This window comes from Strix uralensis, chromosome 2 (genome assembly GCF_047716275.1).
Source record: "Strix uralensis isolate ZFMK-TIS-50842 chromosome 2, bStrUra1, whole genome shotgun sequence".
Taxonomy (NCBI): domain Eukaryota; kingdom Metazoa; phylum Chordata; class Aves; order Strigiformes; family Strigidae; genus Strix; species Strix uralensis.
Genome location: NC_133973.1, coordinates 12,795,851 through 12,814,685, shown reverse-complemented (window position 1 = coordinate 12,814,685; position 18,835 = coordinate 12,795,851). Strand labels below are relative to the sequence as shown.

Sequence of the window (18,835 nt, the reverse complement as noted above, 5' to 3'; positions counted from 1 at the left end):
CATTTTCAGATAGAAAAAAAACCAACGTCCCCATCTTTTACTGCTACCCTGCCCTTCAAAAGGGCTAATCACTTCTGCAGCTACCATCAGCCACATAGCCATATACTCTGCAAGGTAGGTAACAATGCTGACTACTAAATGAAGACTGATGAAATTCTGATTAGGCATTGTGCACATAGATGAGATTTTATTTTTAATCACTCTTACCTATCTGCATTTAAAACTCAATTTTTGGCCCAGCCCTAGAGAAGTGAAGCCACTTGTAGTTACTGAGACACACTAGAATAATGACATAAAACATGTTGAAGTCACAGCTTCTCAAATGTTCTAGAGGGTTTTCAGCAGCCACTATTCATGTTCTTGGTACGTTTTGTGTTTTGTTTTGGTATTTTTGGTTTTTTGGTTGCTTTTTTTTTTTTTTTAAAAACACACAGACCACCCCCCCCGCCCCCAAGAATAAAAAATATGCAAACAGAATTGTTGTGGCTTTCAGCACATTTTGCCCAAGAAAGTCAGCAGGCTCCTTAAACGTTTGTCAGTTTCTTTTGTTTATCTTGTATATGTGCTAAGAAAAATACTGGAACACCAGTAATGGCAAAAAAGCCTAGAAACAGCCTGATTTTTCACAGGTATCTAGTTAAACTCAAACAAACCCCTTAACTATAGCTAAAGTTGTGCATTTCTTAACATAAGGAGCTTAGGTGACACAAGCCAGAACTCCTTGTCTTTGTCCAAGGTTACAGCTCATCCCTAAGGAAACCCTCCTGCAAGAACACACAAAGATGCATCCTCAGAAGAAAACGACACTGAAAACTGCTGAGATACACAAATACCCCCTTCACTAGCCAGATGTTACGAGCCTTCCTTCATCTTTTGCTAATTCTGAAGTCATTCACAGGTAAAAGTGGCCAATGCAATCCCTGTTCAGTCCAATACAGATGTCGAGGGATCAGACCGTGTGTCTTTCAGAAGGCTACGAAAGTGCACACCTGTAATCATCTCCTCCCTCGCGACTTTTCATCGACCTAACTTCTAAGGCTTCAAGTACTTTCATAGGACACAGTATACTTGATATATTTGCATACCAGTGTCCATTTCCTCTATTCAGAAATATGTATTTTACTGTTATAGTAAAAAAAGATAATTTTATTAAGAAAAAATTACATTTCACTGTTTTGGTCATTGGTCAGAAAAGATCCATTCAGATTCAGTATCTTTCACCACACTAGCATTGTAGATGGTACTAGACAATTCCAAATGCATTTGTAACCTAAGCACACACCATTTTTAGAAAGCTATAAAACTTAACCTTTGTAGGATATGAATAGTGCTTCACAATAGCTTTTAAAATGGCTATTAAAACTTCACACTTCAGATAAAAAACAGTCTAACGCTTCAGATCCTGACATTGCATTTATACAATGGATTTCTTTCTGCTACTCAACTGTGTGAAAAAAAAACCCACCTATATTCTAAAGATTACATCTTTGTACTTTCAAAAAGTAGTTTAAGCAACTCCTGAATTTGAAGTCTGCCAAAAAAAATTCCCAGCAGTAAGAAAATAACTAATTCCTGCCTTCTCTGCTCACCAATAGAGATGGATGTCAATTACGACTTTAGTGGTGGTTTTAATTTTATTAAAAGCTTTTTCTGCAACTTTCAGATGGCAAAGAAGGAAATATCCCCCATTACTTCATCTGTTTGTAGCAGCATCCAGAAATTAGTCTTTGCCTTCCCATTGATTAGAAAAATTAAGTGAACAGGGATTTCTTCTGATACAGTTGTAGGCTAGACTTCCAAAAGCTTTTTGTTTATAAAGCACAGCCTAGACAATTAATTCACACTGAACCAATAGATCAGAAACCCACAGCAACCTGTTAATCTAATACTGGCTACAATAAACTGTTCATTTTTAGATCAGACCTCATTTCCACACAGGAATACAGGGTCCTTGGGCTCTCCTAGGGGCAAAAAAGCCTCTACACCGTATTGTCAGTGTAGTGAGCAAGGGATCATGCTTTTTCCTTCATACAGAAAAGCAATAAAAAAAATATCAAGGCAAAGGCCTCCAAGGATCTTGCCTTCCAGCAGAAATCTCTTTTCTCATGTCAGATTCATGCAAGCATGCTGCACACCACAGCCATAATCCACAATTTAGAAACAAGAACACTAAGTGTGTTGGCACAAACAGAAGGTTTGAAAGAGGGAAGCTATGTTCGGGCAGTAGCTGTTTCATGCTTTGGTAATTCTTCAAGCAGAAGCCAATTCTAGAAATAAACACCCCCCCCCCCCCCCCCCCCCCCCAGATTTGCTTGTTTTGCTAAATGAAAGAAAGAAACCAAAACACATGCAAAACACCCACTACCCACCAATTTTTTACAGGCCCATTACAAAGAATACCAACCACAAAATGGGTAAAAGCATGCACTTTTATTTCTCCCTCAGCTCTTGGGGGTATTTCAGATGCTCAGGTTCAGTTTCTTCAACTAGCTGGAGCAATGCTAGCACATCACAGTAGCAAGCCCAGCTGTGAGACCAGAAGTCACAGAAAGCCATGGCCCTCAGTTTTTCTCATTGACATGCTGTTTCTGTATGCAAATGATGACTTCTGGGGGTTGAGATGCTTCCTAGGAGTGGAGCCTCTATGTGTCAACTTCTGCTGAAGCGAACACTTATGAATATACACAGGATGGCTGTTCAGATATCCCTCCCCACCCTGCAGGTCAGGCACTGGCCAAGGGGGCTTAGAGCTGCATCTCCAGCTCCTCAGAAAACTACACCATGGCTCCTGTGCCAAACAGCAACTGCCCTAATTGCCGCACTGAATGTCTTTAGCTGCTTTGTGAAGTCATTTATTTTGGTTCTGTCCACATTTTTGAAATGTTTCATTTCTGGTACATCAGGTTTTATTTTCATGAAAGATTCCAATTTATTTTTTTTAGTTGCTGGGTTAGACAGCTGAAGTCCAAAGTCCTCATCTGCACAGATACATTCCTTTTAGCAAACAGATCTCTAACCCAATTGTGTTACGTATGGTTTCTGCCAGCTTTATTTGATCGCTTTATCTGTCCTTTCCTTTCATGTCCCTCTCGTACAATGTGGGAGTGGGAAAAAGGCAGCAAGACATGTTACTTATTCTTGTAACAATCTCTTCCCACACAACCATAACAACGTAATTTATAATCTCAATATTTGAATAAAACTTCTCAAAAAAAATCTTGCAATCATGTTAAACATGAAAGAGATGTCCAGTTTCAGCCCTTCAGGTTTTTAAGCTCTATTTGAACACAATTTTGGAAGCTGGGCACATTAACATTACACTTACTTTACAGTTAGATGTGATTCCAGTATAAACCCCATCTTTCCATCTTCTCTCAAAGACTTACTTCTGCATAAGGAAAAAATGCCAGAACTAACTTTATCAGCTAGCCCCAAAAAGTTGTATTACGTAGTACCATGTTACAGTTCAACGTCTGAATGTAAAACAGCGATTTAAGGATTTTTTCTTCTTAGCCTATTCTGACTTTTTTCAAACTGTTAGTAGGAAAAACAAAATCATCTCCCACGCTGTATAGTTTTTACCCATGAAGAGTGGGTTTTACCACTTCCCAGAAAAGTCAGTGCAGCAATTTTCAAAATATTTCTATACTTCTTCAGGGTTATCTTTATTATTTAGAAAAAGAAAAACACACCAAGCCAACAAAAAACTAAACTGAATAAACAAGTTTAAATAAACCAGTTTAGCACTTTGGGACTGCACATTCTCTGCTTTGTAAGAGAAATACTACACGCATAGGCTGTCAATGCCTGCTACTGCAGGAAACTGGTTTTCATAACCAAGGAGGCTGAGATTTCAGCAAGACCAGCCATCATTGGTTGCCTTATATTTTATCGTCCCACCACCGATTTCCTTCTGCTGGGGAGAAATAAATACAAAAGCAAGACATTCTACTTATCTTGCTTTATCTTCCATATCGCTTTCTCTTATGAAAAAACAAGTTTTGATTGTTAATTCCAAAGTCAAGCTTCAGACTCCAAAGGAGTAAGTCTTACAACGCTCTTACAGTATTGCTTGGGGTTTGCTGGGTTTCCTGTGGTTTTTTGTTTGTTTTGTTGGGGTTTGTTGGGGTTTTTTTTGTAGAAAAGCAGCAGAAGAAATTATGTCACTCTGCAATTTATTATGTCACTAAAACAGCCAGGATCAGCTAATGTTTAGTAGAAATAATATATGGTAGCAAATATTTTGCAATAAACTATAGACAGGCAAACCTAAAGGTAGCATGAGTCTCATTACAACACTGTTTTTGAAAGTCCAGCCGTGTGTGACTCCAAAGCATTATGCATATTCCCTATTTAAATCAATTAGTAGACAGGTTCTGTCCCCCCCCGTCCCCCCCCTTTAATTTCATCACTGCATTTACACTAACTGTGTGGGTAGTGGCAAGAAGTGACACATGCTAAGAAAAGGAAAGCCATTAGTCCCAATTTTGTAATTCTGAGGGAGTAGATCCTGGCTGTTTGGAATCAGTTCTTCATGTTGGTTCACAAGTGCACAAAATGAGCAACCTTTCTTCCAGCTGAGTGAGAAATGGCAGGTCATTGCTTCACTGGCACTCAGAAAAATGACTGCTTACTTTCAGTACACCAAGGACAAAATAATTGGTGAATATACAAAGTATCAGAGGAAATACATTCAGAATCATTCTGCTCAAAAGATGCTGGTTGGGAGTCAATATTCTCCACAGTCTTGTAGTGTTGTTACTTTCACAAATATTCTCCCTCCTTGAAAGATAAGCAGCTATTACAGATACTTGTATCCCAACATTTGTTAAAAAAAAAGAGCAGGCAGACTCTCAGGAAACTGGGCATCCTTCAGTCCAGCCTCCTTGCAGTGAATCATGCAGCCACCCTATCTCACATCAGTACTTCATTGCTCTGCTCCTTCTATGTCTAGTTACTCAGCAGCAAAAGGAACAATTTATTTTTTTTTAAATGTGTGGGTGGGGAAAGCTGGATGTGTACAAAAAAAAGCATGTCTTCTCACAGAAGTGTTACTGAGACACTGGAAATACCAATTTTGGTTTCTTCACCCAAATCAGAAGTTTGGAATGAATCAGCCTCTCTAGACTGCTTATATCCCTTCTCCTGTCCTACAAAAATACTGTATATATAATTTTGAAATCAGCACATCTGACATTGATAAGAGAATATAGGAAACCACATCATACTGACTTTTCATGTGGTATTTTTTACCATTTTTTTATACCTTCCTTTCTCATTTACCTCCAATCTCTCCCACTACATTGCTTTTTCTACTGAGTTTACACTCCATAAAACATTCAAGCATTAATTTCATCCCATAATATAACTGATATTTTAAAAACAGAAAAAACTGGTAGTATCTGAACTAGGTTCAGTTCTGCAGAGCTGTAAGAAAAATCATGTATAAGCAGATACGACTAAGTCTTTGGACAAAAGTTCACCATATTCGCATACCTTAACTATCCACATCCATGTTGCTATATTCATGACATTTTCATAGATCAGCCATTTTGCTCCTCTAATAAAATGTTCTGTCCCCAAAAAACCACTGTATTTGTACTTATGCTACAGAGCATCTGACACTAGAAGAACGAACTAACCTTCTAAAAGTGAATCATTCTTCAGAGTTAAGACATGAAGAAAACACTGTATCAATTGCCACAGCTTTAGTCAAGACAATGGCACTATACAGCTCATAACCAAGTCAGCAGCTCCGCTACTTAATGTCACTATATTCATTCTCAAAGCAAATTCTGACAAGGATGAATACTAGTTTAACGACAGAGAATGTGAAGCCTAACCAGAAATGTGAGGTTATCAGTGGACTTCTCGAAATTCTTTTCTTGCCACCAAAATTCTTTATTTCAATTCTCATCAATGCTTTTTGCAGTGTGCTAATGAGACCTGCAGAGTGGAGAGACACTGTCATCAGAAAAAAGGAGAACACCACATGGGAAGATGTGGGATTGCCTTAGGAGTAATAGAAATGGGGCAAAAGTTACAGAAACGCAAGGCCTCCAGGGCATCTTGCTTGGAAGCGCTCTAGGAGTAGACAAGTCTAAGCATGACACATAATGACACAGCAATTATGGGCTGACAGCTCAATGGAAACAGAAATAGGAACCTAAATTATACCTGGGGACATAAAGTATTAATGTCACTGTGACAATGGTGAAGGCTCATCTCAACAGCACATTTCTGTTCACATATTTTCAAGACGACCTGATTTAACTTGAATAACAAAAAAGATTGTTTACTTGAAGGAAAGGAGAGTCTATCATATCAGAGAACACTAGGAGAGAAGACTTTGTTCTCTAAACATATTGGGGACAGACCTATTTAAGCTACAGTTCAAGTACTGCCACAAAACTAATGTACTGTCACTGAATTCTGGCAAGTCGACGTTTTCTAGCCTTCTGAAGGGAAGAAGCAATGGCAGAAGACCCTTTTTAAAAGGAGTCAGTCAATTCATAAATGGAATTTATATTATCATCTGCAACTATGTGGGCATGACTTAGTGATCCAAGATGCCCCTTCCGGTCTTACATGCACACCTCTCTTGCTAACGTCACTATAAATCTTCCCAAAGGAAATTCCAGCATGGGCATAAACCACTTGCTTCACCCAAACACATCATGCCCTCTGGCCTGAAATTAGCAGTGAACACTTGAACTGGAAATGTAAGACTCCTCTGAGCCTACTTCCATTTTCCAGTCTGCTGAATTTTTAAACAAATTCCCCTATAAGGGACTTCTTGCTGCCTAGCTCCTTATACGTTTAATATAGATCTACCAAAAATTGGTTTCTGTGTCTCCCTGCTCTTCCATGTCTTCAGTTTTCTTGCTTAAAATATCTATCTGTCCCCTCTGAATTTACTGGAGCTATAACAACATACTCCAGCCTAGTGCTTCAAGCAGCAGCTTTAGAGGCTTCCAGGAGCATGTTACCTGCCTGGTACCCTAGTACTTCCCCATACAGCACTGGGGACGCACCACCAGCCCAAGAAGGTGCAGATTCATCTTTGGTCATGCTTTGCACTCTGCCTTCTCCTCCCCCTTTCCTGTTCTTCATTCTTTATCTCGAAAGACACTTCTGAAAGAAAAGTCTTCTTAAGTGATGCTTTAGAAGTGACATGCTGTTGCTTTTTTAGCATTTAATAAGCCAGTTTAACCGTAAGTATTTGTTTGCCTGCATCTCCCACCTGTAATTTGTTAGTGATGCTGGTGCTGCTGCCAAGCTGCAAAGTTTCTTCCCGAAAAAGCGGTATTACTAACTCACAAATTACATACTTAATTTTATATATCTTCTCCTACATGTTCTAAAAATTTACAGAAATACTTCTTTTGCTCAGTTGGAGTAAATTTAATCTAACTTGATTCTGTGGATTTGGGCTTGTCAGTGCATCACCTCTGCTTAACTTGCACATCTCATATACCAGATATTACTGTTTTTCAAGACCATTAACAAGTAAAATACCAAACCTGTTACTCTCTACATCAACACAAAGAAAAACCCCCAACATTTCTGAAACAAAATCTTAAGTGTAGACATTCTAGATTTGAGACTGGTACAGAAAAAACAAACAAACCCCAACAACACTTTAAAAATATAAACCTCACTTTTGAACAAGAAACCTAGAACTTGGCTTTATACAGGTAAATAACATGTCTCTGGAGGCTGCAGCAAGGAAAAATATACCTGCATACCATTTTCTAATTGAGTATCCAATCCAAAATTTCTACTTGTTCATTCAAATGCAAATTAAAATAGCTAAAGCAAAATTCCCAGTCTGAGACACAAATTCGATTATAACAAGGAAGTTGCTGAATTCTTAATATGGACGCTTTTCTATACTTACTTACATTTTAATCTGGACAGAAAAAACAACCCCGATGAGGAATATGCAGATTAGACTTCACAGTCCTTGATGTATATGATAAATTAAAACAAGACAAAACCAGCAGACAAATAGGAGCTCTGGGATTTTATTTTATTTTTTAACACAAATGCTTTAAGAACATCTTTAAGGGACAGGCGTGACCATTTTTGTCACTTTCTGTAAAGAGTTTTCCTCTCAGTGAAAGAATTGCAACCTGAGACATCAGCACAGAACAATGATCTGACTGGTATTCCTGGTATGACCACAGGTAGGTGAAAGGATAGAAGAGGTTCTTAGTCTGAACTACAGCAGCTTTTACTCTGCTTACAAGTTACTTCATGCTCTTAAACTTCTGTAAACACCTTTCAAACTTCAACTAATTAAGAGCTGAAGTTCTTCAAATGATCACTCCCGCAGACACCCAAGTCAAAGGGCTTTGGGAGGCTTTGTTCCCTGCACAGAAGCGAGCAGCCTCTGCAGCAGTTTGAGACACTGAGCCACCCCAGCAGTAAAACGCCATGCTCAAGGGCTCCAAACACATAGAAGTGCAACCCATACCCCCATTTCTAGCAGGTGCCCACAGCTCAGGAGCAAGCAGATATTTCCCACAGGTTACGTGGCTGGTTGTGGTGGGTTGACCTTGGCTAGATGCCAGGTGCCCACCAAAGCCACTCTGACACTTCCCCTCAACTGGACAGGGGAGAGAAAACAAAAGGCTCATGGGTCAAGATAAGGACAGGGAGATCACTCACCAATTACCATCACAGGCAAAACAGACTCTACTTGGGGAAATTAGTTTAATTTATTACCAATCAAATCAGAGCAGGGTAACGAGAAATAAAAATCAAATCTTAAAAACAGCTTCCCTCCACCTCTCCCTTCTTTCTGAGCTTAATTTTACTCTTGAGTTCTTTACCTCCCCCCCCTCAGTGGCAACACGAGGACAGGGAATGGGGGTTGTGGTCAGTTCATCACCCACTGTCTCTGCCACTCCTTCCTCCCCAGAGGAGGACTACTCACACTCTTCCCTGCTTCAGTGTTGTGTCCCTCCACGGGAGACAGTCCTTCAGGAACTTCTCCAACACAAATCCTTCACAAACTGCCCCAGCATGGGTCCCTCCCACGGGGTGCAGTCCTTCAGGAACAGACTGCTCCAGCGTGGGTCCCCCATGGGGTCCCAAGTCCTGCCAGAAAACCTGCTCCAGCGTGGGCTCCTCTCTCTACAGGTCCACAGGTCCTACCCAGGAATCTGATCCAACACAGGCTTCCCACAGGGTCACAGCCTCCTTCAGGCATCCACCTGCTCTGGCATGGGCTCCTCCAGAGGCTGTAGGTGGAGATCTGCTCCACCGTTAACCTCCATGGGCTGCAGGGCACAGCTGCCTCACCATGGGCTGCACAGGAATCTCTGCTCTGGCATCTGGAGCACCTCCTCCCCCTGATTCTTCACTGGCCTTGGTGTCTGCAGAGTTGTGTGTGTCTCATTCTCACTCGCTCTCCCAGAGAGTTGCTGCTCACCTGTTATGCAGCTGGTGTTTTCCCCCTTCTTAAATATGTTATCCCAGAGGTGCTACCACCATCACTGATGGGCTTGGCCTTGGCCAACAGCAGTTCCGTCTTGCAGATACCTGGCATTGGCTCTATCAGACATGTGGGAAGCTTGCATCATCTTCGCACAGAAGCCAACCCTGTAGCCCCCTCGCTACCAAAACCTTGCCATGCATTCCAATCGACTGGTTCACAGAAAGCCGCCCTCTCCAGGGGAATACTTTTCGCCCCAGTTAATCCAGCATTTCACAGGCATGTGCACTGGCACTATCAAATCCGCTCTGCTGGCAGCCCACTTCAGTGACAGGCAGCAGAGCTCTCACAACACAGTATTGTGTGCTTTGACAGTAACAAGCTTAGTTAATGCAGTTGCTTAAATAATCCATTACTGCCCTCTTTTTCATAAAAATCAGTGAACCGTGTTCGATGCTGTGTGCTCACAGGTCAATACATTTCATCAGGTCCCTAAAGAGATGCTCTGATCTTGTGTTGGAAGCATACAGGTGTCATGTCATTTTGTTTCAGAAAGGACACTTAAAAGCAAAATACATACATCTCTTGCCTTCACACACACATACTTATCAGTCCTGCTTACAGTGCTATTCAAAGACTGAATTTAAAGGACTTCAAGTACAGTGGTCTCAGCTGACCTGTAGCCACAGAAACCTAATGTTGGCAGATTTTCAAAGATCAAGGGTTAAATCTAAAACAGAAAAGCAAGGAAGAAATTTCACACACTTGGATGGCAAATTTTGACCATCCACCATGAGCCTAAATCTAGCTTTACATCATCTAAAAATCTAACAATAGACCTACGTAAAGATTAAACAGGTAAATGCAGACTTCCATTTAGCCAAACACCATCACAAGCCAAACTCAACCCCATACTGAACACAAGCTTTTAACAAATTATACTTTGATGGAAGAGAGTTTTATATGGTCCAGATTTCCCATTAAACAGTTAGATATACTTTGTCCTATAAATTTTTATTTATATAAGTAACAGTTTCATGAATGTACTTTGAGATATTTTCTCCTGCTCTCCATACTTTATGTATTTTCACCAACACCCTCCCCCCCGCCCCCCCCTTATTTCTGTCCTTCTATCACAAATCTTCCTGGATGAAAATCTGCATTTTTCTCCATAGCTCCATGATTGGCTCACACCTTTCTGACATTAAAAAGCAGCAGAAACACTTCAGATGCTGTGATATATGTAACTCGAAGTAGAGGAGAGAAAGCGATTAACTTAAGTTTGTTGCATTGTGTCGTTCACTTGGGTGCTTTCTGGAGAATTAAAGTGTGCATTAAGCTAAGCATAACACTTTTGAAAGCATACAATTATTCATAAAGATCTCTTGTGCTTAGCTTTATTTTTTTCCCTAGCAATATTTAGTGCAACTTGCAAACATCAATAAAGAACACAGCACCTAGGAATATCTAACACACCCACTTAAGGTACTATATTGTCACTTATGAACTAGCCTAGTAAAACTTCTGAAGGGCAAAACTAAAACAAATGCTTGCAAGAACACAAGAGCAAGAGCAAAGTATAGCAATTAATCTTACACAAATATACCAAGCTTTCATAGTCACGAAGGCATTTTCTTGAATGTATTAGAGCAGACAGTTCTGCTCTAAGCCTTAAAAAAACTTAAAGAGCTTTCATGCCAGACTGGAAGAGACAGAAAATTGTACTAATTTATGATTTAGAATAATTTTTCATTACACGATTGTACAGAAGTACAAAACTTCACTAGTTTAATGTTTTGTTTTAATAGAGAAGTTACATACGCAACGCATAAAGCAGATATTGGGCCACAGCGATCTTGGCAGCAGAGTTGACACCTTATAATGGGACAGAATTAGTTCACCAGCATCAGAAATTGAGGGAATTCCCTGTTTATGTAGCACGCTTACTAAATAACAAACACAAAGAACCCCACTATTTGCAATGGTGAAACTTAATTGACATGTTTGCATGAGTTATTCCACGGTGAAGATTCACACTGCTACAATAATTAAATACTTTCTAAGATCAGAGAAAGAAATTAAGACAAAGACAAGCTCTTACTGGGATTTAAAATAAAACCCAAAGCAAGCAAGCAAAACCTCAGCAGGAAAGGTGATTTGATTTCAGTTGACAGAAGCGACACATCACTTAACTTCCACTAAGGACACCACTACCTACAATAAACAAACCCTGCAATTTGACAAAGTACTTTTGAAAGAACAGTACATTACATGAGGAAACTGCTATTTTTCTTTACTTCCTGAAGTTTTACAATGACCGCCAAAGGGACACAAGAGACTTTAGTCTTAGTCAAATAAAAATCTGGGGGGGGGGGAAATCCCCTTTTACTGCTGTAGACAAGTTAATTGGAAGAGCTGCTGAAGTGACCTTCCAAGTGATGAGGTGTAATTAGGATGCTCAGCTTTCACAGCATGTAAATGAATTAAAGCAAGAGAAGGTACTGGACAGCTTCCTTAGTGCTTAAAACACCCAAAGGTGTTTTTGAAACCGGCTGCAAAGGGACATATAGTCCATCTTGGAAAAAATTCTCTTAAGAGGACAATTCAAGAGCACACAATTAGCTGGAAACTGTGCATCCTGAGAGCAGCCTGATGTGCCTCTTCATTACCTTGGCTGATGAGGCAAGGCTGTAAGAGAGCTCTACTGAAACAGGGGAATAAGACAGCAAGGTTGTCAGGAACCAGGAGGGGAGAGAGGGAAGGGAGGAGAGGAAAAGGAAAATAAAACAGGCACCAGTTTCCTCGAACTGTGGAAGAGAGAACAAAGTCTGAAGCACAGGTATGCTTTTAAGGAGAAGTGTCTCGAAAGTGGCAGGTCCAACTATGGCAAAATATCACTTAGTAGGAGGAAAAAAGGCTCAGGATGTTGAGAGACAGACAATGCCTATGCAGAAGCCATTGCTGTGCAGTGGTATGCTCTGCTTCATCAAGTTCCCATTCAAAACATCATCTAACTTCTATTTTCGATATAAAAATGCAGATAGCAACAGTAAACTATAAGTAGTCTCTGGCCTGCAGGAAATAAGTTACACACTATATGAAAATACATTGATCAGAAGTTCACTCATACCACTATGCTTTTTCCCCTCATTAAAATGTTTCTACTGAACAGTAATAGACACAGGATAGTTTCATCAATACGGCAAGAACACATCTGCTCTATCAAAGGCTGTGGAGGCACTAGATGAAGAGCACAATAAAAGAGGACAGTTTCTTTGTACGCATGTCTTGCTATTAGCATACAAAAAAGCAGCTCAAACATTCTTATCCCACATAAAACTACCCATGGGACAACAGCAGGTAACAGCAAAATTAATGAATTTTTGTAATGGTCCTGCCTCCCTCCCCAGCCGTTTAGGTACATTACTCTTAGAAGGAAAAAACCTCTAGATGAAACTAGATTTCTTCTCCTCCAGTCATTTTCTTGCAATGGATCCCTATTACACATCCACAGGTAGCTGACACTACTCCTGTGCAGATAAGTAAAGAAGAAAATTTTGATTTGATCAAAAGCAGGTTTTGACTCTGTGATTCCTTAAGTAAAAACAGAGGTGCAACATCTGAAACTCTGAAGATAGAGCAACTTCTTCACTATTTACCCAGAAATGAGAAGTTACCGAAGGAGTTATTCCCAAGAGGCCTATCCCCAGCGTGGCACTTGCAAAGATCTTTGAGAAGCTCCACTGATGGCTGAAACAGAATTTAAGCCTGTCTTCCCTTGGTTTGTGCAATACCTTAAGTATGATCATGGAAATAATCTTCCAGCTCTCTTTGAACTGACAAAGAACTGCCCAAGCTTAACTACTTTTAACTGACCACCATCAATTAAGAAATCCAGAGAGTGACAGGAGAAGGAACAGGGTCATTCTAGAAAGAAGCCATCTGCAACTGCAGGCAAAGGCCAAGTTAACAAGCCCCTACTCTCATTCACAGAGATGTTCTCCAGCCAAGGAACAGACTGCCCCACCTGCTTGAGAGATGCAGACTAAGACCCCTTCATGCCCTCTCACATCAAGAGGAGAGAACACTGACAGATGAGATTTTTCAGTCAATCATGGTGCAATATGCAACACCACCAGACCTGGCTGTTTTGTCCAAGGAAGACTATGAAACTGCTGAGAGCAGCTCCCATCTGCAGCAGCTCTGCTAGCTGTAGTCTGGTTGTCATCACATCAAGCCATGGTCAAACGAAAGTAGCTGGAGTGAACAATAGGTCCTTCGTAACTACTGTTTGGGGCTCAATATGTTCAAGCCATTGTACTTTTTGGCCTAACTCTGACACATGGTAATAGAAATAATCCTGAAGGAGGAAGCATGGCTACGCCTGTGGGAAAGGTGCAGCAGGAGGGGAGCAGCACGGTTCTTCCCCCACACCCTCCAATATCTGAAGTCACCCACCAAAGAGAACGTCACAAGGCACGCTGCATGCAGTCCAGATTAGAGACCATGAGCAGAGCTGTAGCAAATCCTCCTCAATGGAGACAGTTTTATCAGAAGTTTGAAACTGTATTAGGTATAACGCCAGCAAAACCCTTTCACAACTGCATCCACACCAAACACTTTTCCTGGTAGAGCTCTTGAGCTTAAGCACATAGGTTTTTCCATATCTCATTCTGACTTTGCTATGCTATGAAAACATTCTGATCCATTTGCCTAATTTGTGCTTGAAAGTTCAACAATATCACAGAGATTAGCAGATAAATTTCTATGGCATAACTTACTACTATATTACCTCCTGGTTCTAACTTGTCTTTCCTACAATGACATCAAAACTACTTCACCGTGACTCAAAAAGCGACCTTACACTGAACAAAAATTTAAAGATTAAAACAATATCTGCATTTCTGTTATTCTTATAACACATTGGGGCTTTTAAGTATAAAATAGGTTTCCTTACCCTATCAAGATTATTTTTCTTCCAATTGCATCTTCTTTGTTTATATATATTCCAAATTTATCGGAATGGCAAAGATTTGGAAATTATTTTGAGTCAAACTGTCAACGTTAGACCATAACCACATTTTTGTTGCCAATCATTTAGTTAGTTTCTTTGGTTTTAATATTCTGAAAAGGTATACCGGTGTATTTCATAAACCTATGGAGAAATGAAAAAGTATGCAAACAAACAAAACTTAGGAAAAAAATAACTATGTATTTTAATGCTTATTAGAACATTAATGTCAAAAGAAATGGAAAGCTTGGAAAAATACATAAATCACCAGAGTGTTTTTTAATGAATCGTCCTTTTAAGGTGCACAACTGCCTTCCTAAGCAGTTTAGTTGGCCATTCAGTTGTTTGGAAAGTTGTATTCATCACTCCTCCCATGGAAGTTACCTGCATCCCAAAGGACAGGCAAGAAAAGATGACATCTGCAGAAGTATTGTTAATCGGTAGGCATCAGCTTATGAAATTCCCTACCAGAGCTTGCTTTCATTGCATTTGAACTTGCAAAACGGCTTTTGAGGAATAAAGAAGAAAAAAAAAGAATTTGCACATAGTAACATTAGAGAGTTTAAAACATTCAGTCACCATGCCTAAACCCACATTAAAGGGTTAAAAAAATAATACTATGTTTCTTGAGACAAAAAAATGAAGTTGGTAGAGTGTTTGGATCAGCGTCTCTGTTGTACTGCTATCTTCTACTCTGTATTCTGAAAAAATGAATTGCCAACAAAATGCTTTATGTCATTGATTTTTAAATTTAAAAAATACTTTCGTAACTGATCATCAGAAGAAATTTATAATGAAAAATGGGCTTTAATAATATTCACTACACAGAATCACAAGGGTTTATTGGTAATAAAAGGCTTAATTACAGACTCAATTACTGATAGACATAAATGAAGTGCAGTTACATCATTTTTATAAGCTGTACAAAATATAAACTAGAAAGCAAAGAAATCATTCCTGGGCTTTATTACCTAATGCCGGTAAGAGGGTTTTTTAAATTTATTTATGAAAAAGAGTCCTACAACACCCCTCATTCCCTCCACTTTTCCTTTCACCTTTCACTTAGCTTTCCATCTCCATCCAATTTGCCCTTTCATCCAGTAACAGAGCCCTTCACAGGCTCCTCTATTTCTTTCATCCTGTCATTTTAGATGATGACAGCAATGGCTTCCATCAAGTTTTCTACCTGGCCAGAAGTGAGCCAGCCAGTTACTGCTCCCCCAACCCACCCTGTAGCAGCACCACTTCAGGTGCAGCAGTGGGACAGCCCCACCTGGCCAGGACCAGGAGGAGGTGGTGGTGCAGAACTGCAGTAAAATCCAAAAGCCTCCTCTCATCTCTGCAAAGGACAGAGCTCTTATGTCCTCCTCCTGTCCACACAGCACTTTGAGAAAGAGTTACGTAAGTCTCCGACCACTTCTGTATAGCTCAGGCACCTCTGAGCTGACGTCCAACAAGGCAGAAACAAAACTAGAAGGAAAATTGCCTCACTGAAAAATGCAGCTGTGCAGCACCTCCATAAATCAACCTCTAGCAAGCCTTACACTCACACAGCTACCATCTTACCACACCAGAGTGCTGTGCTCTTTCAAGGATCCTAGCACAGTTCCAGGCAGCACTGAGCACCCCAGAAAAACACTGCCAGAAGAAGCTTGCCTTACCCTGTAATCCCCTGCTCACCAAAGAGTTTGTTAAACCATCTACGTGATCTGTATTCCCTGCTGTAATTTCTGCAGAAGGTTGGGGCACCTTGCATGATCTTGGAGAACAGAGGAAAACAGCCCCACTAAATATAGATATTGAAACCTGAATGAGAATTGAGCCAGTCAGGCTAGCAGAGGTTGCTATTCTTAGCATTGCTTCCGGTTAAATAAAGATTTCTGCGTAAATAAAGATATCAAATGTACCTAGAAAATGCTTTCATTTTCACTGCTGCTGCAATCTGCAGCTGGCAGTTGTTTCCCAGTGAGGACCTGGGAAGCAAAACCCAAGAAAATTCTATAAGCCGAGAACAACTGATCATTGGCACAGAGATTCAAATAAATGTTATCCAACACTTTTAAAAACAGAGGAGCAATCAGGCCACTTTAAGTCAGTTAAAAAAAAGATCATATTGAGACAGAAAATGCAGCTAACGAGCCTGACTAGTGCCAATGAAACGCTCTTTGAAAAACAAGAAGCCAAAATACACTGATTGAGAAACTAATTGGTCTATAAAAGCTAGCCTTGAATAAGAAATAATAAATAGTTGTGGTAAATAACTATAAAATTAACATAGAACAAGATTTTTTCAAAATTAAAAATGAGCACAGTAAGCAGTTTCAGTAGCATTTACAGTGCTTATGGAGAAATAAAATGAACATAATAAAAAGGTACAAGACCACCAATTTCACCAAAAATTAATTTTACCCAAAGCAAAATAACTGAGAAATACAAACAAATCAATTATCCTACTGGTAAATAATACCTGTCCTTGTGGTCTGGCTAGCAAAGCAACTTGATTCAACTATCTCTGATAGCTATAGTTTCAGATATTAGAAACTTTTAAAAACTGAGGATTACATTACACACACAATTATTTTTTTTTTTTAAATACTTCAGTGAAAGAAGCTGTGCAGAGGTGTGTAGCTCTTACAGGATATGTTGCCATCTACCACAAAAGCAACAGAAACAAAGGCTGCAGAAGTCTCTAGAAATGCAGTCATAGAAGACAGTCAATAAGCAAACAACAATGCTAGAACATTTGAACAAAAATAAAGGAGTGTATGATAAGGTACTTCAAGAGCAGGAACATGAAAGCTTGTGTATGAACAGCAAATGCTGGCTCAAATGGGCTAGTAGGACTGGAAGATCAGCAATTTTCTGGCACAATGCATTCATAGCCTGTCACCAGCAACAAAACTTCTGCACTCAAATAATTTTGGATGCTTGTTGAAAAAAATCAAGAGGAAAATAGAGATAACAAAAAAAGAGAAAGTTATCCTTCATTACTATCCCCCTTACCTGTAAATTATGACTGATGATGTGGATAACCTAACCCACACAGGGGTGCAAACTCAAAGCTGAAAGTAATCTATGCTTACAAGTGAAAAAAAAAGCATTTGCCAAAAAGAATGTATACGCCATCATCCTTGTCATGGGATGAATGCAAATTGTACTTAGAAATTGAAGGGCTTGATCCTCATCTTTTACAAGCCAGTTTAAAAGACTTCAGGGAAGAGAAGCATCTCTCCCTCATCTCCCTAAAACGCAGTGTGTAGAAAATACACTGAGATAATGTGTAGGCATTTACTGAAAATTATTACAGCTTCTAACCTTTGCTAACAAGTTCCAGGGCTAGGTAATTGATTATAAAAACGAAACTGCATTTACCATTTGCTAACTTCTGATAAGCAGCAGCTATATAATTGATTCTTGCTTTCAGTATGCATCCAATTGCACTGATATGAAAGCCTGTATGTGAAACAGATATTTTATCTAACAGTTCATCTGTTTCACTGCCTACTTTCCCTCTATGAATGAAGACTGAACTAAAATAGCCACAAAAAAATGGTATTGACTACTTCAGTGTATTTGGTATTATTACTGGGTAAATGACCCAAGACAAAATTAAATGCAAGGTTATCAGAAGTTACTACGTTTTCTGGGAGGGAATCTAGGAGTCAGGAGCAATCATTAGTCATTGTCCCACAAGTCTCCCAAGCAGACCTCTGTCACAGGAATCTGCCAAACCTTGTAACCCTGTGGTTCTCCTGGCACCGCCACTGGAGAGAGCACCCAATGTTCTGGCAGGACCAAAAAGCAATGAGCATGCTACTTCCGCAGCTCTGAAGATACAGATAGATGTCCACCTCCTCACCTCCTTTCAGTGACTTTCAGAAGACACACAAAAAACACTCTAGCCTGTATTTCTTCCACTTATTACAAGTTTCCTGCTTTCCCTTCTCCTTTCTTCATGTTTCAACTTCTGTTCTCCTTTTTCTCCATGTGCTTACAGAAAAATAAAAGCCACAATTCTTTTAACACATTTTCTCTATTAAACATCAGCAACAGTAAGACTCCACCCATTCTCCATTTTCTCCTTCAACACCTACAAAAGAACTCCGAGGCATAGTTTGGTAGACAAATTCCGATTAATTAACTGTATCAGAATAGTCTGCTAATACAAACACAGCTTGCATCAGCATGTGTATTCCTGCCAGCATAACAAACAATTCTCCCTCCTTCTCTCTTGCTTTGCTTTTGACAGTGCAGTCTGCTCACGTAAATGCAGCCATGCTAGTGCCAGCGCTAGTATAGAAGGAAGCATCAGGGAAACATTCTTGAGCAATGTGATCCTCTAATAAAATACTTCCTTTAAAGTCTGTAATATAATTAGCGCT

At 39.8% G+C, this 18,835-nt stretch overlaps 1 protein-coding gene across 1 annotated transcript in view; it reads right to left on the bottom strand.

Moving 5' to 3' along the window:
- The window catches only part of ALCAM (activated leukocyte cell adhesion molecule), a 122,935-nt gene that overhangs the window by 88,832 nt on the left and 15,268 nt on the right, over window positions 1-18,835 (bottom strand). The gene's annotated exons all lie outside the window — the stretch shown is intronic.